Source organism: Lathyrus oleraceus, chromosome 6 (genome assembly GCF_024323335.1).
Source record: "Lathyrus oleraceus cultivar Zhongwan6 chromosome 6, CAAS_Psat_ZW6_1.0, whole genome shotgun sequence".
NCBI classification, from domain to species: Eukaryota; Viridiplantae; Streptophyta; class Magnoliopsida; order Fabales; family Fabaceae; genus Lathyrus; species Lathyrus oleraceus.
Window position 1 is genome coordinate 442,383,896 of NC_066584.1, and position 23,475 is coordinate 442,407,370.

General features: G+C 36.1%; 1 non-coding gene across 1 annotated transcript; it reads left to right on the top strand.

Moving 5' to 3' along the window:
• Window positions 1-10,433: 10,433 nt before the first annotated feature.
• On the top strand, window positions 10,434-10,540 carry LOC127099254 (small nucleolar RNA R71). The gene has a single exon (XR_007793781.1). It is a non-coding gene; the product is annotated as a small nucleolar RNA R71 (small nucleolar RNA).
• Window positions 10,541-23,475: the final 12,935 nt, after the last annotated feature.

The window sequence follows — 23,475 nt, forward strand, 5'->3', positions numbered from 1 at the left end:
CCGATCCAAACTTGTGGGCCCTCTGTGCCTTTTTTAACTTAAGTTTTGATTAAAAACAACTCACTCATTTAAAATTGTTACCACGAACTACGAGGTTTTGATCCCTCATTTTTATGTTGGTACGTAGGCACAAGTCCGAAGGTCTTGTCAAACACAAAAATATAATCAATGAATTCTTTTCTCATCCCACACTCTGTTTTTCAAACAACTTTTATACCAAACACACATACACACATAAAAAAGGGCTCCCTGGGAGTACCTAGGACACTTTGGGTGTCAACACCTTCCCTCTGTGTAACCAACCCTCTTACCTATAATCTCTGGCATTTTATTAGTTTTGATTTGAAAACTTCTTATCTTTGGGTTTTGTTCGTACTTTTCCCTTTTCCTTTGGAAACAATAAAAGCGCGGTGGCGACTCTGGTTTTATTGATGTTAAGCTTATCCATAGCTTGATGGTCATGAATTTACCACTACAGGGAGCATTACATAGTCCAAATGATATTCGTCGGTAGGCAAATGTACCATAAGGACAGGTGAAGGTAGTCTTTTCTTGGTCATCAAGGTGAATAGGAATTTGAAAAAATCCTGAATAACCATCTAAATAGCATAGGTGAGAATGTTTAGCCAATCGTTCAAGCATTTGATCGATAAAAGGTAAAGGAAAATGATCCTTACAAGTGGATTTATTTATTTTTATATAGTCAATGCATATTCTCCATCTAGTTTGAGTATGTTTTGCTATTGATTCGCCCTTTTCATTAAAGAAAACTGTAACACCAACCTTTTTAGGCACGACATGCACTAGGCTGACCCATTGACTGTCGGATATCGGGTATATAGTTCCTGCTTCTAATAGCTTTTGTACCTCTCTTTTGACTACATCACTCATGATGGGATTGATTATCCTCTGGTGTTCTCTAGAGGTTTTGTAACCTTCGTCTAGCATAATGTGATGCATACATACAGAGGGACTTATTCCTTTAAGATTTGAGATATTATAGCCTAGAGTTGTAGGGTATTTTCTTAAGACATGTAGTAATTTCTTGGTTTCTATTTGTCCTAAGTCTGCATTGACTATTATTGGTCTTTCAAGCTCTGTGTCTAGCAATTCATACCTTAAATCTTTGGGTAATGATCAGTCACCATTTATGCTAGACATTTCACTATTTAACCGTAAATAAGTCAGGTAAACTGTGTAAACTGAAGCATTTTTAGTTAGATAGAAGCTCAATTCTATAATATAAAGGGTGTTGTTACTTATGAGTTTCTTGAGGATATTTTACACTTTTGGGTATGTTAGCAGGTCAAAAACTAGTCTGGAAGCTCAGGAAATCAAACGTCAGATGCGAAATTAAGCCCGAGCAAGAAAACGGAAGAAAAAATCAATTCTTGGAGAACCTGCTGTCCATACACGTATGGCCTTACATGATACGCGTATGGACCTTCCCAGTACGCGTAGCATACGCATATGACCAGAGGGATGGAAAATCTAGCAAAAAGACAAGCTTCTGGTGATACGCGTATGAGACTGGTGATACGCGTACCAGACTGGGCAATACGCGTATGAGACTGGGCAATACGCGTATCATAGGATGTCTTACGTGCAGTACGCGTATGAGACTGGGCAATACGCGTATGAGACTGGGCAATACGCGTATGAAGCCCAAAATCAGAAAAAGCCCAACTGAATAGCTATTTAGAGGGGAGAACACGATTTTCCGGGGGTTGGACAATTTTGGAGAAAAAAAGAGACGCGTTTGAGACCTGGAGACTCTACGAGTATCAGAGGATTCATATGTTCAAGAGTTTTCCGACGATTGAAGATTGATTCCTCAAGAAATTCTATAATGACAACAATGTTCATCTTTGTTTTTATTTCTATTATGAGTAGCTAAACCCCCCATTGCTAGGGGGGTGACCCTGATTCTGAATGTGACAGATTTTACGTTTATGAATGCATTGACTATTTCTTCTTTTCCATTGATTTGTTCTTATTACCGTTCTTTATGCTTTATTCGTCGGACCAACGAATGATGATTACTATGAATAGTTTCAGCTGGACAACAATTGTTCATGGATCTGTATAAGAACTTTGGATAGTAAAAATAACCTAGGACTAGGGATTTTCTATCTGACCGGTAATTCTTGATATTTGAATGCTTGAGTATGAACCTAATTATTCATGGACATAGTAATTAGCTTACATAATCAAATGTCTTTTCACTAAGGACTTAGGAATAGATACCCTTGAGGACCGGAATCAATCGGACGAGATTATTGTCAAAGCCTTCATAAATTATATTTGTTATAGGAAGTTTCATTCACCGTACCCTAGCAATCTACTCTAATTTATCTCTCGTTCAACCATTGTATTTGTTTTATTTATTTGCAATTGATAATACAATTACTCATATCACAAAAACCAAAGCTTTTTGTCTAATTGAAATAATCGATAAACTCTGTATCGTCAAGTAGTCCTTGAGATCGACAAACGGGGAATTTCCCTTTTATTACTACAGTGAGAAAAATAGTACACTTGCTATTTGCCCCATCAAGTTTTTGGCGCCGTTGCCGGGGACTGCCAAAGATAATAGAGTTTATTAATTTATTTTCAATTAGAATTTTGTTGCTCTGCATCCAAAATTTTATTTACTGTTAATTTTTTTATTGTTACTATAACTAATTTCTGTCTAATCTGTGTATGCGAGGTAAGGCCTCAGCTGATTTTCATTTTGACGCAGAACCAGAGAGAACATTGCGCGCAAAGCTCAGAGAAGCTAGAAGAAAGAAACTGGGAAACTTTGACACCGAAGAACCGGCCACACCTGGCACACCAATCTCTGTTCACTCCGAAAAATCTGAGTCAGACACAGATTCACATCCAGACACTGTTAACATGGCTGCAGACCCACCCCCAACGGAAAGACTTTTAGGTGACTATGGCAGACAGAATAACCCAGCAGTGCGGTTGACCATTGTTAACCAACCTGTTAATGTTGCTCACTTCCAGTTACATCCCTCAACTATCCGTCAGTTAGAAAGCAAACCTTTTTCAGGAAAGATCAATGAGGATGCAAACAAGCATCTGTAGAGGTTTCTGACTATGACTACATCATTAAAAATTGATGGGCATTCTGAAGAGGCAAAGAGATTGGTCATGTTCCCATTCACGTTATCTGAGGATGCTGAGGAATGGTTCTATTCCCTACCCGCAGGAAGCATTACTACTTGGCAACAAATGGAAACAACATTCTTGAACGAGTATTTTCCTGCTTCTGTGTATATCCGTAAGAGGTATGAAATTGTGAATTTTAAACAGAAAGACGGAGAGACACTTGGAGATGCATACAAAAGATTCAAGAGATGTTTAGTTGCATGTCCTACACATAATCTGGATGAAACTGAACAAATGCAGAATTTTGTAAACGGGCTGAAGATGAGAACGAAGCAACTCATTGATACAGCTGCTGGTGGCTCGTCTAATTTTTCAACAGCAACCGGTATCAAAAAAATCATCGAAGCTATTGCAGCGAATGAGCATTTGGAATTATATGACCGTACTGTGAATCAGCCGGAGGGAAAAATTGACTTGAAATTAGCAAATCAGGTAGTGAAAATGGAAGACCAGATTGCAGCTGAGGTTGAAAGAAGACTGAAAGCGATGAATTTAGGTACCCAGACTGTTGCTCAAGTTCAACCGGTTCAGACTATGATTTGTGAGATTTGTAATGGACCACACTTTGCCATGCATTGTGTTGCAACTGCAGAACAAGTGCAAGCTATAAATTACCTGAGGCAGAATAATCCCTACTCAAATACATATAATCCGGGGTGGAAAAATCATCCTAATTTCTCTTGGAAAGATCAGCAAGGACCTCCACAACAACAACCACCTTACCAACCACAATATCAGTCGCAACAGCAACCTTATCAGCAACAAGTACCAAAGAAAGCGGATTGGGAGATTGCTATAGAGAAGATGGCGACTCAGGTTATGCAATTCCACGAAGAAACCAGGAATAATCAGAAAAACACCAATGCATCCATCAAAAATCTGGAGATTCAATTGGGTCAGATAGCACAACAGATAACAAATTCTCAAACACCGGGCGCATTACCTAGTGCAACAGTGACAAATCCGAGGGAGCACCATAATGTGAGTTCGGTAACAACAAGAAGCGGAAGATCTGTTGAAGATCTTAAGAAGAAGGATGAAGAAGAAGATCAATTGCGAGAAGTGGACCTGGAAATCTTAGAAAACAAGACACCACCTGAGGAAGAAAGTGTGATACTGCCGGTGGCACAAGAAAAGCTACCTGAACCAAAACCCATCATTAAGCTTCCATTCCCACAAAGAAACAAAAAGAAGAAGCAAGATGAGAAAAATTTTCAGAAATTCATGGAGTTGTTCAAGAAATTAGAAATCAATATTCCATTCTCTGAGGCACTCGAGCAGATGCCTATCTATGCGAAATTCATGAAAGACATTATCTCCAAGAAGCGCATCACTGACACTGACCCTGTTATACTAACTGAAACTTGTAGTTCTATTTTGCAGGGTATGAAGATTCCAGTGAAGAAGCCAGATAGAGGTTCTGTGACCATCCCGTGTACCATTGGAGATAGGTCATTTAAAAGGGCGCTGATTGATTTGGGGGCTAGTGTTAGCCTTATGCCTTTGTCTATTTACAGGAAGCTAGGAATTGGAAATGTTCAAGATACCAGAATGACACTTCAATTTGTTGACCACTCAGTAAAGAGACCTTTTGGGGTAGTTAAGGATGTTCTGGTCAAAGTTGATAAATTTGTTTTTCCTGTTGATTTTGTAATTTTGGAAATGCCAGAAGATGAAGAGATACCTCTGATTCTGGGCAGACCTTTCTTAGAAACAGGTAGATGCATGATAGACATGGAGGGAGGTACCTTGACCCTAAAGGTATATGATGAAGAGCTCAGAATTGATGTCCGAGATACTATGAAACATAAAGAGAATATCTGTACAAACCACTCCGTGGAAGTAATTGATCAAATTGTAACTAGCACAATTCAAAGAAAGTTTCCTGAATTACCGTTGGAAAGAGTTCTTAGTCTGTCAGTCAGAGAGATTGAGGAGAAGGATGATGAAAAAGAAAAAGAAGTGCTTGCTATGCTGGATACACAACCCCCTTGGATGAAATCTAAACCACGCAGGTGGGAGGATCTGAGAGCTTCACCAGAATTAGAAGATGAAAAGGTACTGAAGAAACATAAAAGTGGTATTGGTTGGACTATTGAGGATTTAAAAGGGATTAGCCCCACAGTATGCATGCATAAGATACTGATGGAGGATAATCAGAAACCGGTAGTACAACCACAAAGGAGGTTAAATCCAGCGATGAAAGAAGTGGTAAGGAAAGAGGTTGTAAAGTTGTTAGATTCGGGAATGATTTACCCCATTTCTGACAGCCCTTGGGTAAGTCCTGTGCATGTGGTACCAAAGAAAGGGGGAACCACAGCAGTTTTAAATGAGAAGAATGGCGATACCTTCAAGGTTAATGGTCAGAGGTTGAAACCATATAATCCCGGTGAAGGGGGACCAATTGAAACTGTTAAACTCATCTGAGTATGAGGTGTCCCGTCGAGCCATGCGACGTTAAACGAAGCGCTGCTTGGGAGGCAACCCAAGGGAGGTTTGAATTTTTTTTGTTATTTTAATTTTGTCGAGTCAGTTGAAATTTGAATTTTAGTTTTATTTAGCATTTGTTCATGTCATCTGAGTCAGTTTTTATTTTCTTTTGCTTTGATGTAATCACCTATTATGGGTTGTCTTAATCTAATGAATTTGATTTTGTTTACCTACATTTTCCTGTTTATTTCGTTAGATATGTGACTATGTCTGGCTATTGGTTATTTTGATCACTTACACCAAATACTTGGGTGTCCTCTCATTCAGTCCCCTTGACTGTAGATACTGTTGTTTATGATTGGACGCACTGGTTAAGATTAACATCAGAACCACGAGCACATGAGCTTTGAACTCAGAGGTATGATAGAACAAGTCAGCTTAACCCGTCCTGGTGAGATCAGAAAAATCCAAACACTTATCATCATATGAGAGATATCAGGTATGTCTTTATCAATCTTGGTTTGCGTATGTTCTTTTGTTATTATTAGCTGTACGAATACACACACTGAGGCATGTTTTTGTTTATCACCTAGAGCCTTTCTAGCCATCCCATCTATTATTATTATCCATTGTTTCACCCTGTTGAGCCTATTAATCATTTATTTCTGATATACCCGTTTTTCTCAATCCATGACCTTGTAACTATCCTACCCTGTTCAGAGTATGTGAGGATTGATTTCATCTCTACGTTTCTATCTAAGTTTGGGGTTGCTGTTGGAATAGCAACCTTTAAGTTTGGGGTAGCTTTGCAGTAAGTGAATAGTAAGTGAATGTAGTATAAAAAAAATTAAAAAAAAAAGAAGAAAAAAAAAACAACAACAACATGAAAAGAAAGAAAGAGAAAAGCGAAAAACAATAAAAGAACAGCTTTTGAAGAATGCTACATTCACTATAGATAAAAGGAAAAGAGGATTACAAAACCCTACAGGAATAATAGGAAAGAAACGTAGTGAGAGAATGAGTTCATGTACTCTGAACCAAAAACCTTTGTTCAAATTTCATACCCCACCTAAATCAAAGCCCCGTTACAACCCAAAAGACCAAAAACCGTTGTTCCAATTTCATACCCCACCTAAACCAAAGCCCCGTTACAACCCAAAAGACCTCAAAAAGTGTGTGTGGTTGTACATGTTGATAGGATGAGAGAATTTATTCAAACTTCTGATTTGATATTGCATATTGTGATTTGAGAGTAATAACACTTTAACCCAGAGAGACTTGGTGAGAGTGTGATATAAGCTGACAGGTAAAGTCATATCTCTGAGGGAAAGAGTTTCTAGCTCGTTGGCTATGTGGAAAAATCAGAAAACCTGAAAAAACATCAAGAGGTCCAGTGCGAAAGATTTCAGCAGTATTGTGGTAAGAACTGTTTTACAGTAAGTTTGGGGTGACATGATCTTTGATGGTAATAAAATGTTACTTGAGGACAAGCAACAAGCTAAGTTTGGGGTTGTGATCAGTCACCATTTATGCTAGACATTTCACTATTTAACCGTAAATAAGTCAGGTAAACTGTGTAAGCTGAAGCATTTTTAGTTAGATAGAAGCTCAATTCTATAATATAAAGGGTGTTGTTACTTATGAGTTTCTTGAGGATATTTTACACTTTTGGGTATGTTAGCAGGTCAAAATTTAGTCTGGAAGCTCAGGAAATCAAACGTCAGATGCGAAATTAAGCCCGAGCAAGAAAACGGAAGAAAAAATCAATTCTTGGAGAACCTGTTGTCCATACGCGTATGGCCTTACATGATACGCGTATGGACCTTCCCAGTACGCGTAGCATACGCATATGACCAGAGGGATGGAAAATCTAGCAAAAAGACAAGCTTCTGGTGATACGCGTATGAGACTGGTGATACGCGTACCAGACTGGGCAATACGCGTATGAGACTGGGCAATACGCGTATCATAGGTTGTCTTACGTGCAGTACGCGTATGAGACTGGGCAATACGCGTATGAGACTGGGCAATACGCGTATGAAGCCCAAAATCAGAAAAAGCCCAACTGAATAGCTATTTAGAGGGGAGAACACGATTTTCCGGGGGTTGGACAATTTTGGAGAAAAAAAGAGACGCGTTTGAGACCTGGAGACTCTACGATTATCAGAGGATTCATATGTTCAAGAGTTTTCCGACGATTGAAGATTGATTCCTCAAGAAATTCTGTAATGACAACAATGTTCATATTTGTTTTTATTTCTATTATGAGTAGCTAAACCCCCCATTGCTAGGGGGGTGACCCTGACTCTGAATGTGACAGATTTTACGTTTATGAATGCATTGACTATTTCTTCTTTTCCATTGATTTGTTCTTATTACCGTTCTTTATGCTTTATTCGCCGGACCAACAAATGATGATTACTATGAATAGTTTCAGCTGGACAGCAATTGTTCATGGATCTGTATAAGAACTTTGGATAGTAAAAATAACCTAGGACTAGGGATTTTCTATCTGACCGGTAATTCTTGATATTCGAATGCTTGAGTATGAACCTAATTATTCATGGACATAGTAATTAGGTTACATAATCAAATGTCTTTTCACTAAGGACTTAGGAATAGATACCCTTGAGGACCGGAATCAATCGGACGAGATTATTGTCAAAGCCTTCATAAATTATATATGTTACAGGAAGTTTCATTCACCGTACCCTAGCAATCTACTCTAATTTATCTCTCGTTCAACCATTGTATTTGTTTTATTTATTTGCAATTGATAATACAATTACTCATATCACAAAAACCAAAGCTTTTTGTCTAATTGAAATAATCGATAAACTCTGTATCGTCAAGCAGTCCGTGAGATCGACAAACGGGAAATTTCCCTTTTATTACTACAGTGAGAAAAATAGTACACTTGCTATTTGCCCCATCAGGTAATGTTTTAAGTTCTACATTAGGTTTGTTTGGGCAAGGCATAGGATTAGGAGTTAGTGCTAAACATTCCCTTAGACTGTCATCTATGTATGGCTCACACAAATTTTCTTCTTCAGATATAGGAGTTGTTGGAATCCTTAGTACTTCAGTATACTTTGATCGTTCCATCTCCATTTCTCTAATGCATTCATTGACGACGTCTAGGAAACAACACGAATCTTCTATAGCTGGTGCCTTTAAGAACTGTGATAGAATAAATTCAACTTTTTCTTCACCAACCTCAAAGGTTAACTTTCCTTTCTTCACATCTATGATAGCTCAGTAGTGGCCAAAAAGGGTCTTCCTAAAATGATAAGGATGTTAGAATCCTCCTTTATGTCCATTATTATAAAGTCGGTGGGAATATAAAATTGACATATGCGAACGGGAATGTTCTCTAGCATACCTATTGGAAAATTTAATAGAACGGTCAGCTAGTTGAAGAGACATTCTTGTCGATCTTACTTCTCCTAATTTGAGTCTTTCACATATGGATAAGGGCATTAAACTAACACCGACTCCTAAGTCGCCTAGAGCTTTATCTATGATAAACTTTCTGAATACACAAGGTATGGAAAAACTACCTGGATCTTTTAGCTTATGAGGCATGTTATTTTGGATTATAGCGCTACACTCAGCAGTAAGTGTAACAATCTCATTATCCTCGAGCTTTTTCTTACTAGATAAGATCTCTTTAAGGAACTTAGCATATGAGGGCATTTGTGTAATAACTTATGTAAAAGGTATAGTGATATTCAGTTGTTCCAGAAGTTCTACGAATTTCTTAAATTGCCCTTCATTTTTAGACTTAACAAGTCTTTGAGGATAAGGTATAGGTAATTTGTATGGTGGCGGAGGCACACAAGGTTTTTCTTTCTCTATGGCCTCTTCGTTTTGTATTTCTCTCATTTATCCTTTTGTTCTTCTAGTTGATCATCGATTGTTACCATTTCAGTTGCTTTACCAGAATTTTGGTACATGGCTGGATTTTAAAGTCTTGGGTTAACTGGTCCATCTAATTCTGTCCCACTTCGTAGCGTGATAGCGGTAGCATGACCTTTTGGATTTGGTTGAGGTTGACCAGGAAATGCTCCAGCTGGGGATGATGTTGCTGCTTGTTATTGGGCTACTTGAGAAACTTGGGTTTCTAGCATTTTGTTATGGGTAGCCATAGCATCAAGCTTGCTCGACATATGTTTCATCAGATCACTCGTGTGAGCATTTTTATTAGCGAAATCTATGTTTTGTTGAACTTGGGCGTTCATGAAGTTTTCCATCACGAGTTTGAGATTTGACTTCCTAGGTGCTTGTGGAGCAGTGGGGGCTCCTTTCTGATAACCAGGAGGTACAACAAGTGTTGGGTTTGGTGCAAACAAAACATTATTATTTTATAAGAAAAGTTCGGATGATTTCTCCAGCCAGGATTGCAGGTGTTGGAATATGGGTTCCCTTGGGCATATTTTACTTGGTCGGTAGGAATACCAGCCAATAATAGACATTCAACATTAGTGTGCCCAGGGGTTCCACATAATATGCAGTTGGGTGCCACAGCAACTACGACAGCTGATGGGGTTATGGTTAAGTTCTCAATCTTTTGAGTAAAAGCATCCACTTTAGCATCGATATGGTCTATGTCGTTGACTTTGTACATTCTAGTATTCGTAGTTAGCTTTTCTGTAGTAGTTCGCTCACCTCCCCATTGGAAATGGGTTTGTGCCATGTTTTCAATGAGTTGATAGGCGTCTTCATAAGGTTTATCCATTAAAGCGCCGCCAACTGCATCGTTTAAATTCATCTTAGTGTTGTACATAAGATCATTATAGAAATTATGGATAATAAGCCATTGCTCAATTCCATGGTGTGGACAAAGTCTCGTGATGTACTTGTATCTCTCCCAAGCGTCGAAAAGAGATTCATTGTCTTTCTGCCTAAATCTGTTGATTTGGGCTCTTAGCATAGCAGTCTTACTCGGTGGGAAATATTGTGCAAAGAAAACTTTCTTCAACGCATCACATGTAATGACATAGTTGGATGGTAGAAACTGGAGCCAAGCTCTAGCTCTATCTTTTACAGAAAAAGGGAAAAGACGTAGTCTTATTGCTTCGAGGATAACACCATTCCATCACTGGTTCTATTATACGGCTGACAACAATGAAGGTTTTAATTTGAAATCGTTTCATTTGATGGCAAGGGCAGCAATGCTATTGTGTGGTTCCTCCTGCGAAGGAACAACATAATACTTAAGAGAACGGTTTTGTGGTCCTTCAGCCATAATTGGTTCAGAATCTGATTTTGGATTTGGAAAAGGAAGATTATATTTAATTTGGAAATTGTGAATTCGGCGATGTAAGTTAATAAAATGCTCGACTTCGTCAACTGGTTATTCTAGCTCTTCGCCTTGTGAGCGAGTGCTTGGCATACAATTGACGGTTTAGAAGGGTAAATAAATAAAAGTTGCCTTAGTCTGTACTGTACAATAACGGAATCATAATATTGACTAAATTAGTCCTGACAATGGCGCCAAAAACTTCATTGTGTGACTATATAAGTTAATCGGATTATTATCTGCAAGCGCACGGTCTATCGCGTAGTTTTAAAAGATATCGAACCCACGGGGACTAATAAGCAAACTAATGTTATCTATCAATGCTATGTAAAGCTAATGCGAATGCTTTCTTTGATTAAACGAATAAAAACTGAAACTAAAGTTAACTTAGAAAATATGATAATAAAGAGAGAGAGAGAGAGAGAGAGAGAGAGAGACCAGAATGTGGATTTTGCGCACCTCATGGACTCTGAAATAGATTGATTCAGACTTACGGTTAAATCGTGTTCAGTAGAAAATATCAGCTTAAAGACTAAACCTCACACTCTCGCGTTATTGAATAAATCCACACTTCCTAACCATGACATTTTTCTCTCGCTCGCCCATTTTAATTAAGAAATACATTTTGAAAACTGAACAAGTCATAATCGATGCCTAAAATGCTCTCGCGCTCTTTAGGATCGATGCCCCGTTCCTACTATTTGGTTTGACCCCCACGCTCTCGCAGAGCCGGCTCAAACCTTAGTTGATTCTCACTCTCGTGAAAAATCGTATTAATTTTAACTTAGAAACAAAGACCAAAACATAATTTAATAAAGTTCTTAAACCAATTTCATTACCGAGTCCCGTCGGAAACGACGGTCCTCACAAACCGGACTCAATACGATTTAGCTAGACATAAACTTAATTGAAAACAACTTAAACATATTAATTGAAATTGAAAACAACATGCTTAAACACTTATAGAATGTGATAATAACAATAATAAAGCAATATAATAAAGAACCTGTAAACGCGGGAAAATAAATGCAAGATTGGAAGTAAAAATGGAACTGAAATAACTTTAATTAAAACAGAAATATTGTTGATCCAAGAGTACAAGAAAATCCTAAATAGTTCGTGGTAATCGCTCAATCGAGTGATTATCACTTGAAAATATAATTTGAGTTCAAACTAAACCGACAGCGCTTCGCCTCTATCTCCGGATGTCGAAAACTAGGTACAAGAGTGTCTTATATAGAGCTACATCACTGTGAAACTTCTTCATTCACGTTACAATGTAGTTGAGGAAAATTAGGGAAGTGGGAAGGAGTGAGTCCAACCCACTTCCATGCATTCTGTTACTACAGACAGATGATGGTCGCCACAAGGCTCATGGCGATCGCCATGAGCTTTAAATGAAGGGGTTGGCATGTTCTGGTGCTATGGCGGACGCCATAAGGCCATGGAGAATGCCATGCACCAGAATGCTTCATTTTTGCACTTTTCTTCACCATTTTTCTCCCTTTTCCGCTTCGTATACGCATATGCTCCGTAATCAACAAGTACCTGAAACACGGACAGAACAAGACGTAACTGTGACAAAACATACTAAAATAATGATAAATAACATGTAAAACGAGTCTAAAAACATGATTCATTTTCATGCTATCAACTTTGTATAAGAGGAGGTGAATGACCCTTTGTGTTGGTATGAATCAGGTGAAAGTGTTGTGCTTGGACCAAAGATTGTTCAGCATACTACTGAGAAGATTAAGATGACTTGAGAGAAGATGAAAGCTTCGTAGAGTCGACAAAAGAGTTATCATGATAAGCGGAGGAAGGAACTTGAGTTCCTAGAGGGAGATCATGTGTTTTTTAGAGTTACTTCGATAACCGGTGTTGGTCGGGCATTAAAGTCTCGAAAGTTCACGTCTCGTTTAGTATCATATCCTCTAGGGATTATGAGAGATGGCCTAAAGATATGAATTACCATCTTCTTATTTGAATCGTCATGATGTATTTAATGTGTCACAACTTCGGAAGTACATTGTTGATCTGTCTCATGTGATCTAGTTGGATGATGTGCAAGTTAGAGCGAACTTGACCGTTGAGGCATCATCTTTGCGGATTAAGGATCATGAAGTTAAACACTTAAGAGGCAAAGAGATTACTTCAGTGAAGGTAGTATGGGGAGGACCTGCTTGTGGGATTGTGACGTGGGAGATCGAGAGTAGGATGAGGGAGTCTTATCCGGAGCTTTTTCCTCCAGGTAATTCTCGAGGGAGAAAATTATGTAAGTGCGGGAGAGTTATAACACGCGAGTTTTTGTATTTATATTTTTAATTTAATTAAATTTGGCTTTATTTAATTGTTGAAATTTTTATTATTTTTTAGGGGGTTGTGGGGAGTAATGTGAATTAATTAGAATATTGGATAATTTTGATTAATTAAAATAATGAGAAAAAATAGGAATATTAAGAGTTTGGGTGAAAAATAGAATTAATAAAAATGTAGAATTAAATGGTGAACGAATAAGATTAAATTGGGCCATAGAGTAATAATTAAAAGTATGGATTAGGTAAAATAAATAATAAGGATTAGTGGAGATGGGAGTCTAGCAGTACGTATCTTTGGGGAATTTAGAGAGAAAAGAACATTTTTTGAGAGAAGAGCAATCAAGGGTTTTGAGAGAAGAATAACAGCATAGCATAAAGCTTACTTTACTGGAAAATTAAGGTAAGGACTACTCTAATAATGAGTGTCAAAAGCATGAAATATAATGAGAGATATTTACCCTTCTCTAGGTTTTCTTCCTTTCGTTCTATTTATTGATAATTATATATCATTGATACGAATTAGCGATGGATTTGTGATGATTATGGATATTAATCTGAATTTCATGTACGGTGATTGTGTTAATAGATGTTCATGATGATTTTCCATGAAAATGATTGTTGTTATTGAAATAGATGAGTTTTGATTTCATGAAAGTGATTTTGAATATGGGATTAATTGACGATGTAAGATGTTAATTGATGTGAAATTAACATGTTTAATATGATATAATTATTGTTGGGTCAATCATGTGCATTTGGGTGTGTTGGGGAGAATTTTGGAGCTTTAGAAGTGCTCCAATGGCAGAAAAATGCATTATGTGTTATGCCCAAAGGTGACGATTGTCACCTGCATGACGGGTAGCCCGTCATCGCGCTTTGTGAACCTAACGCCTATCAGAAGGATGACAGGTGGACAATCATGTTTTCCAAATGGGTGAAGGGCAAGAGGAAGGGATTATGGGAAAGTCGTCATCCCAGTGACAACCATCATGGCATGGAAGTCGTCTGTTAGGGTCTGGATGGATCGATTTTGGGTTGCCAATTCAATTTTTCATCCTGTTTTTGAATCCAATAATTATTGGATGCTATTTTGTGGTGTTTGATGTATTGGTGATAAAATTTATATACTCTAAAAGTTATCGAATAATTATACGATTAATATTGGTGAATTATTATTGTGCATAAATATTAATATGCTATATGAATATATGTTTTTGTCATGCTTGTGGTGAGTCACATTGTAAGCATGAATAAGTTGTGTCGTGTTGGTGGACTTATTTGGCGTAATTGTGTATTTATCATTGTAGCGGTGAATTCATGATCATCAAGCTATGGATAAGCTAGAGATCAAATAACAAGAGTCGCCACCGCGCTTTTATTGTTTCCAAGGGGAAAGGGAAAAAGTACGAACAAAACCCAAAAGTAAGAAGTTTTCAAATCAAAACTAATAAAATGTCAGAGATTACAGGTAAGAGGGTTGGTTACACAGAGGGAAGGTGTTAGCACCCAAAGTGTCCTAGGTACTCCTAGGGATCCCTTTTTGTGTGCATATGTATTTGGTACAAAGTGATGTTTACAGACAAATAGAATGGGGGGATGAGAAAAGAATTCATCAATTTATTTTTGTGTTTGACAAGATCTTCGGTCTTGTGCCTATGTATCAACATAAAAATGAGGGATCAAAACCTCGTAGTTCGTGATACCAATTTCAAAGTGGATGCATTGCTTTTAACAAAAATTAAGTTTGAAAGGCACAAAGGCCTAAAAATGGTTTGAATGAGTTAGTTCTTTTTGGATTTTTGAAAGTTTAAGTCAAGTATAGTTAAGTTTATTTACAAGTTTGATTTAAGAAAAGAAGTTTGAAAATGCAATGGCATAAGGCCAAAGTTTCTATCTTTTTGCAAAAGTGGTCAAAGTTTAGAACAAAATAAGTTCAATCAAAGAAGATTTTTGAAAATGGAGGGAGATATTTTGAAATTAAAGAAATGTGGAGAAGATGAAGAGACTATCCTATGCACAAAATTAAAAGTTAAGAGTTGAAAAGATCTGACCAAATGGGTAGCAATCCAATAGACAAGAATGTCAATAGAAACCCAGAATTCCATTGGACTTTTAGAATCAAGCAACACACAAATGCACAATTATATTATCTTGAAGAGAAATGCATCAAATAAAGATGGCCACATCCAAGCTTATCCATTCCATGATCTTCTTCAAAGTAGTCCATGTAACAGATGAATTTCACAAGTCACAGGTTCAAAATAATAACTTCACAATGATCATGTTGCAGATGAACTTAGATAGATCTTGAATGATGTATTAGATGAAGTTTCAAATTGAAAGCACTTGATTTCTCAATAAGTTGGCATTGGCCAAGTCCTTTAGCATAGGAATGTTGCCTAAGTTCTAAGTCCATTTGTCCAAGATCAAGCCAACAGTCCACACAAAAGTTTTTTAGGGTTTTTTGTTGTTATTATGTACATTAATGGTCAAAGACCACACAAATAAGCAAAATATACACAAAACAAAATATATCATACAATATGGTCCAAGTGGACAAAGTGAAAATTGCATTAGCATAAACAATTAGAATGATATGAACAATGACAAATATATAAAAGCTAGAATTAAATGACATTAAAGTAAAGGGCTTGAAATTAAAAGTTAGTAGTTAATAGGTTAGAAGTTAGTATTGTTTTGTTTTTGCTTTTCATTCTTAGACATTCTTTGAAGAACACTCAACCCACTTACCACAAGCATGAATGCTTGAGCCAAAACATCTTCTAAAGGAAGGAAAGAAAGGCAAGTTTCCACACAATACCATGAAAGAGGGGATACTTACAATCTCCCTAACTAGAATGCTATGCCTTTTATGTCACAAATTTAGCGCTATGTTAAGCAATCGTAATTGGACTTAGTTAGAAGTCACAACTATTTGAGGTCGGGCAATAGAATTTTGGTGTTAATGCATGTTGGAGACATAGTACTATGAACTATGCTCATGAAACATATCACACACGAAAAGAATATCCAAAAGGTGTGGCCTAATCTCATCCATACTCATGTTAAATTTTCAATCAACTAGCATTAGGACTTTGAGATATCATAGGCCAAATGAGATGAATGCATAAAGAAGGGGAATGAGAAGAAGAGGGAAGGGAATAGATGAAAACTCAAATTGATCAAAGGAGGACTTTTACCAAATTAATATCATTCATTCATTTTGGGAGATGGAATGTACATTCCATCAATCCCCTAAATCCAATGATATTAATTTGACAAAGTCAAATCAACCTTGATCAAGGCCCAACAACAAGAGTCAAACACCAACAAGTCATCATAATTGGTCAACAAAATTATTTGGAATTTATTCCAATTAAAAATACTAAAATAATGCATTTAAACTAAATATGGTTTGTCAAATTCCTAAAACCTCATCAAAACACCAAATAAATGGCCATGAGATTTATCATAGGTCAAACAAGGTCAAAGGACCTTGGAGAAAAAAATTCAGAATTTTAAAAGACTTAAAAGTATTTTTAACTAATTAAAAACAAATGAAGAATCAATTAAATCATGAAAAATATTGATAATGATCCAAAAAATGATTTTAATTCAGAATATGAAAGAGGAAAATATTTGAAATTTTTTGATGAAACTCTCATATTTTTTGGATCAATATTAAAATTAATATGAATTAATGAAAATAAAGCAATTAAAATGAAATTCAAATAATCAAAAAAAACGTGGACCACTTGATTTCCCTCATTAATTGAGGTGGCAGATCAAGTGGCCACCAGCGTGCGTTCCATGTGGTCTCTAGTCAAGTGAGCAGCACGCGTGGTAATTAAACAATTTAAATGGATCCTATGGTTAGAGACGTGCCAACACACGGCCGGAGCTGTAGCTTCGGTCTTCTTCTCCGGTGGACCACATCGGACTGGTCCACCTTCAACATCACCAGAATAAAAAAGGAGGACATGATTTGAAAGGAAAAATGGCGTAGATCACGAATATCACCTCAATTCTAACTCAATCTTCTTGCCTACATTGGTAGGACTTTAGACAACCAAAGAATCAAGAGAATTGAGCAAGATTGAGAGAGAATCGAAGAGATGAAGTTTTCTGAAAATTACCTTCAATGCAGTGCAATTCTTGAGGTTGCTTGCTCCAAACACGATCTGATCACACTTGAGAAGCTAGCAGGAAATGATTGATGAGGTTGCAAGACTTTGGATCCTGGAGTTTTTTTTGAATCTCCAACAGTTGAGATTCAAACTCAAATTTCAAGTTGAAATTTATCAGGTTTTCCTTTGGAATGAGAGGGTTTCAATGGGGGCAAAGCTGGCGCACAAGGTGTGTTCAATTCTGGTGCTAGAGGTCTCTATTTATAGTTGCAGCTCATGATATTTGCACCTCCAAATTCACTTTCAGAAATTGACAATTGGTGATGCATGGATGCATGGGCGTGTACAGGCCCATGAGATCATTGCTTAAGGTCCACAAATGAGTGTAAGAGGGTCTGAAATCAACTTGTATTGCAAGGCAAATGTGTGTGAAGATTTGAAGTTTGATCTTTGCCAAATGATGATACCATGTTCATGCCATGCGCATCCCTAGCAATTCTTGTCCAAAATGGATGAACTTGGACTTTTTGGAAAGGTTGGACCAAGAGAAACAACTTTTATGTTGAACACTTTTCCATTTGAATATTTTATCATGATGAATTTTGAGGTGGAAGTTTGGAAATTTCAACATGTTGAAAATTTTTCTAAGTGTCAAGCCATATATCTCAATATTCCACCTTGCTTAACTTTTTATGTGAGCTTCAAATGAGAAAAGTGTATTCATCAAAGTTGTAGCTCTTTAAAATACCTTCAAAATGGCCACCAATGTCATGTCATTTGGATTTGAAATGATAGAGTTATTCATTTTTGAAGTTTGGAAAAATCACATGTTCAATGGTATAGGTCAAAAGTGACCTATAATGTAGCCTCATATCACATGCTCATAAAAGTTGAATTAGCTCTCACTCCAAACATCAACGTTGAATTATACATCTTAAATTTGATTTTTCAACTTGGAAATCTTTCATCTCATAAAAATTGAGCAAGTTATGGCCTTGGGAAGTTGACTCTCAAATTAGGGTTTAGACAAAATGACCTATAATGTTTCAACATGGAAAATGACTTTACAAGAAAAAATAGCTCTAGGTCTCAACATGAAAGTTGTTTGGAATGTTACTTAGAGTAACGTTTCTCTTGGAATCATTTTCATATGGTGAAAATTGTAGGAGATAAGGTCTAAGGAGACCCAGTTTTGATCAGATGAATTCATCTGGCCAACCACCATCAACCAACTTGCTAATCTTCAATTCTATTGACTTTCTAGGCTCATGGTAGATCATATATGCATAAGATGATGAAATTTGAAGTGTCCCTTGATAAATTTGATCAATTGGTGAGATATGTTGTTGAAGAAGTTACTCAAGATATATAGTCAAACTAGGGTTTCCAAGGCAAACCACCTCCAACCTCTTGAAGAAAACTTGATCAATATGACATGTAGTAATCATTGGGACTCATATATGATGTTAATAAAACTTCTTGTATCAATTCATGGTTGTGCTCTTTGTCATGAGGGTCTCAAACCCTAGATGTGAACTTGATAGATCAATGGAGATCATGCCCTACCTACAAAAGAGTTAGGCAAATGCAAAGACATATTTTTGGTATTTTGGTTAGTAAAATGATAATATACAAGTATGATACAATCACAAAGTGCTTGGTGATTTATCCCAAAACAAACCCAATGGAAGAGGGGTAAGGAGGATGCCAAGGTATAATCACAATGCTAATGCTTATGATGAAATTGCATGAGGGATCTTAGGGTCAAAATTGGGGTCTTACAATCATGCATCATTTGTGTATGAACTTCGATTCAGTGATGTGATTTGGTCTATTAGTGAGACTGAGTGCGAGTAGTTGATTCTCGTATGATGGGAATAATGAAGCGTTGTTGATTTAATGATGAGTGATCAGTACCAATTTTGGTGTGCTCTAGTTCAGTGGTGGAATCGGAAGCGAGTATCTGCATTCCATAAATGGGAATCAATGAAACGTCATTGATTCTATGGTGAGGAATCAATAATGATTTGGTTTGTTGTGGTCCCGTAGTGGGATCATATGCGATTATGAACGAATATCAATAACATTCCTCTGATATCCAAAGAGTTGGTACCATAATTGCTTTTAGAATCGAGTTGAGGATACATTTGCATATATACCTGCATTTGTGATCAAGTTATCTTATAATTGTTGATGTTGTAAATGGACATGTAATTGTTGGTGATGTGGGTGAACTAATGAATACACATGTTGTTATGTGATGATTGATGATTGTGTTTATGTGATACAACTCATGTTATGTTTTGTACCGTTAACTAATTTGAGTGTATTCTCACCCCTTTATGTTTGTTGTTGCGTCTGTGCTCCTTTAGAGTACAGACGATCAGGTACAAGAGTAGATGCTTGATGTTAGAGGATGATGTTGTACCTCTTTAGTTATTTATCGTTTGGGTCTTAGTGGAGTCGCTCTGATATATAACATTAGGGAACATGTTGTTCTATGTTTTCTTTTGTTGCATGTCTTATTTATTTTGAGGATTGTTGAACTACTTTCTCATCTATTATTGTTGAGATTTACATGTTAAACTTATTGGTTTTCCACGGCTTATTTTTGAATGTTTAATTGTGGTTCTTTTATGTTATGGTGAAGTATGTGTAATACTTTATTTATTGAGTTATACTGAATTATTTAATTAAATGTTGAGTCGAGGAAATAGAGTGTTACAATTTCTGCTCTTCCTCTTCTTGGTGGAAAGAGATATCTCTTCTTGGGACTAAAGAGGATTGTAGTCTAGATTAGTTCTCTAAGGTATTACAATGAAAGTCAGTATAAGTCTTCATACTGCTTTCTGGGAAAATCCTTAGCTAGGGAGTTTCACTTTGATGTTTAAGTTTCTTGGTTTGTTCTCAATGGGATTAAGAGAGGTTATCAATGAGGTTATTTCTTGGAATCTCATTTGGAGGAGATCCTTTTTTCTTAGGAAATTACATGTGGTCAATGAGTTTCGTGCCTTCCTTTGAGATGTTATCTTGACTTTGGATTGAGATAAGTGGTTTTGGAACTATTTTTGTGACGACTCTTTTTTAGTAGCCTCTGCTTATCTCGCATAAAAAGGGAGTTTAGCTTCTTCAATAGCACCTATCCCGGGGAAGAGTCATGCCCTCTATCTCATTTGGAGTAGTTGGGCTCCGTCCAAGGTCATGGTTTTCTTTTGATAACTATTACAAAATAAATTCTCCTCCAAAGCCAACTTGTTTAGACGATGTGTGTTAGCGAAGCCTAATTTGCTTGCTTGTCCTTTTTATGGTTTCCCTTTAGATACAACTTCTCACCTTTTTGTTACTTGTGAGTCAGCCTGGTTCATTTAGTGTACAATTTTCAGGTGGTTAGGGTGGCAGACTGTTATCCATAAGGATATTAGGTTGCTTTTTTTTTTTAATTTTTTATCTTATTATGAGGTATAGGTAAGAAGAGGGGTGGCTACTTTTTGATCTAGCACAATGTTATTTGATATATTTGGAAATCGCAAAATGATGATATCTTTAAAGGAGTCACTACAACAACAAGAAAAGAAGTGACGGATAAAAGTAGTCTTCTGTCTTGGAATTGGTTTTTGGGTAAGGTGGGAGAGAACTCTGACATCTTCATAAAGTGGCTTTAGAATCTTATCCTCTTCCTGCACCTCTAGCAGATCGAGTGTTTTCCCTGATTTGGCATGAGGTAGTGGGCTTTCAGCTCATTCCCCTTTTATCTCATGATCTGTTGATGGTGGATCTAGTTGGTTTAGGATCTAGCCTTCAATAGCGAGGAGGTTTTGTGATAGTTGTGACTACGGCCGACCATTTTCCTGTGCTGTAGAACATGGCCCCAAATTTTGGGGGGCCACTTATATTTTTTATTATATAAATAATATATTTTATACACCTATTTTTACAAAAATAGGTGTAAAATCGATATGTTTTCAAAATCTATTTTATACCCCTGTTTTAAAAATAGGTATAGAATGAAAATTTATTTATTTTTAATTATTTTATATTTTTTTTAAAAAAATTCGATATAAATTTATATTCTTTTAGGTCTATTTTAAAATTAAAACATGACCCTGGTCAACCCTGATTATGACATAGCTCTTTATATCTTTGTTGTCTCCATTTTTCTTGTTGATTAGACAAAACTTGTACTTTATACTATTATTTATTCGGGAGTCTTTTCCCTTTTAATATAATATATTTTTTCAAAAAAATTATATGTTCGTTATAGTATCACTTGTGTCTTATATTCAAAATTTAAAGTTTCGAGATGAACCTCAATATATCATATGAAAGGTGAAGAAATCACAGAGAAATGATTTTAATGTTAAAGAGATATAAATAACTAAAAAAAATAAGGAGACCTTCGAAGTGCTGAACCTAACTATCTCAAGGATTTAAACAATAAATTTTAGATAGTTATGATAGTTTTTGCCTGTGGATGGTCATATGTCGTGGAAGCAGACAAAGACAATATTGTTCAGTGCAAATAAATGGATTATATCCCAATAGAAAGATGAGTTCATTTATAAAGAAACACTAGTCATAAACAAGCCAAAATTCACCAATTAGGATTCAACACATCAAATGCCAAGTGGATGAACTATATAACTTGAACCTAGTTGTAGTGTTCTAGATTTAATAACATAACAATAATCTTTATCATGTAGTCATTTACAAGTTTTTTTTTCTTTCTCTTGATAGTAACTTTCTAAAGTATTTCTTAATTGAAACTTTAAATCATTTTTAATATGTCAATGCCTAAAGATTCTAACGATAAATCTTTAATTTGAAACTCGAATTATTTTCTTAGTCAATAGAAACTATAACATGGACGATTCCACACAACAAGTAAGGCAAAATACATAAGTGCGGTATGCAGAGAATATAGTTGAACGAGTCATTAATATGCATGGGCTCAATGTATGTTATGCAGATAAGCATTATTTTGTTTCTACATTGCCTAATGTGGTTTTACAAGTGAAGCAAGAGAATCTACAGGAGAACGTGTTGCAAGGTTCCAAATCAAAAGTGGCAAATTATACAATGACGAATACTTGAAAATGAAATGCTTTCAAAGTTTGTTAAAAAGAGACACATTTACTTGTTTTACAACCTTATCCCCTAATTTGATCCCAAACTAGTGTAACTTGGAAGCAATCTTCCACAAGCAGATCTTTAGGGGTGACATAAAAGTAAATGTGATAGATTTAACAAATATTTGAAGGAAAACTAATGAGTCTCTCGATGAGTGTAGTAAATTTAGACAACATGTCACTAGTATTTATGAACATGTGTTGGTCCAAATGGTCGTTGCAGGCCTAAATTGGGGTGTACAGAAAAAAGATGGTAAGTCAACAATTAAGGGATGTGTCTTAATAGACTGAAATAGCCATAAAATGGAAAAAAAATGAAAGATAAAAAAATAGAGTTTAAAGAAGTTTACCTCAAAAGCGAAATAACAACTACCTGACATGCATGAGAGTTTAAGAAGATATTAATGAATTAAGATATGATAGTGTAAATATGACTAAATTAAAATCAGAGTCGCCTTATAAATGTTCAAGTTTTAAATATTTGAACTTGAACAATACCCCTATTTCTAATTGAAAAATATTTATGATTTCAATATAAGTAAAGCATAACTAACTTTTATGTTTTATTAACCTTCCTAAGTACCTATGAGCTAATGATGCAGTAATTATATAATGTATCGTATTTTGATAAGACCAATTTTAAAGTTGACGCCCTATGAATTATACAAAGGAAGAAAGTTTAATTTTTCCACCTCCATGTTTTCAGATGTAAATGTTTTATCCTTAATAACGGGAAGAATAACTTTGGAAAACTTAACGCTAAAACTGATGAAGGTTTAATCTTAGGATATTCCATTTTTAGTAAAGTTTTTAGAATATTTAATAAAAACAACCTTATCTATAGAAGAATCAGTCCATGTTATCTTTAATGAAATTAACCCTAAGTCGGTATAGGTACAAGTATTTGATTGTGTAAATATTATGAAGAACATTCTTCTAAAAGATTGAAATGAAGATAAAAATAAAGATCGAGATAAATATTAAGATAAATAGCA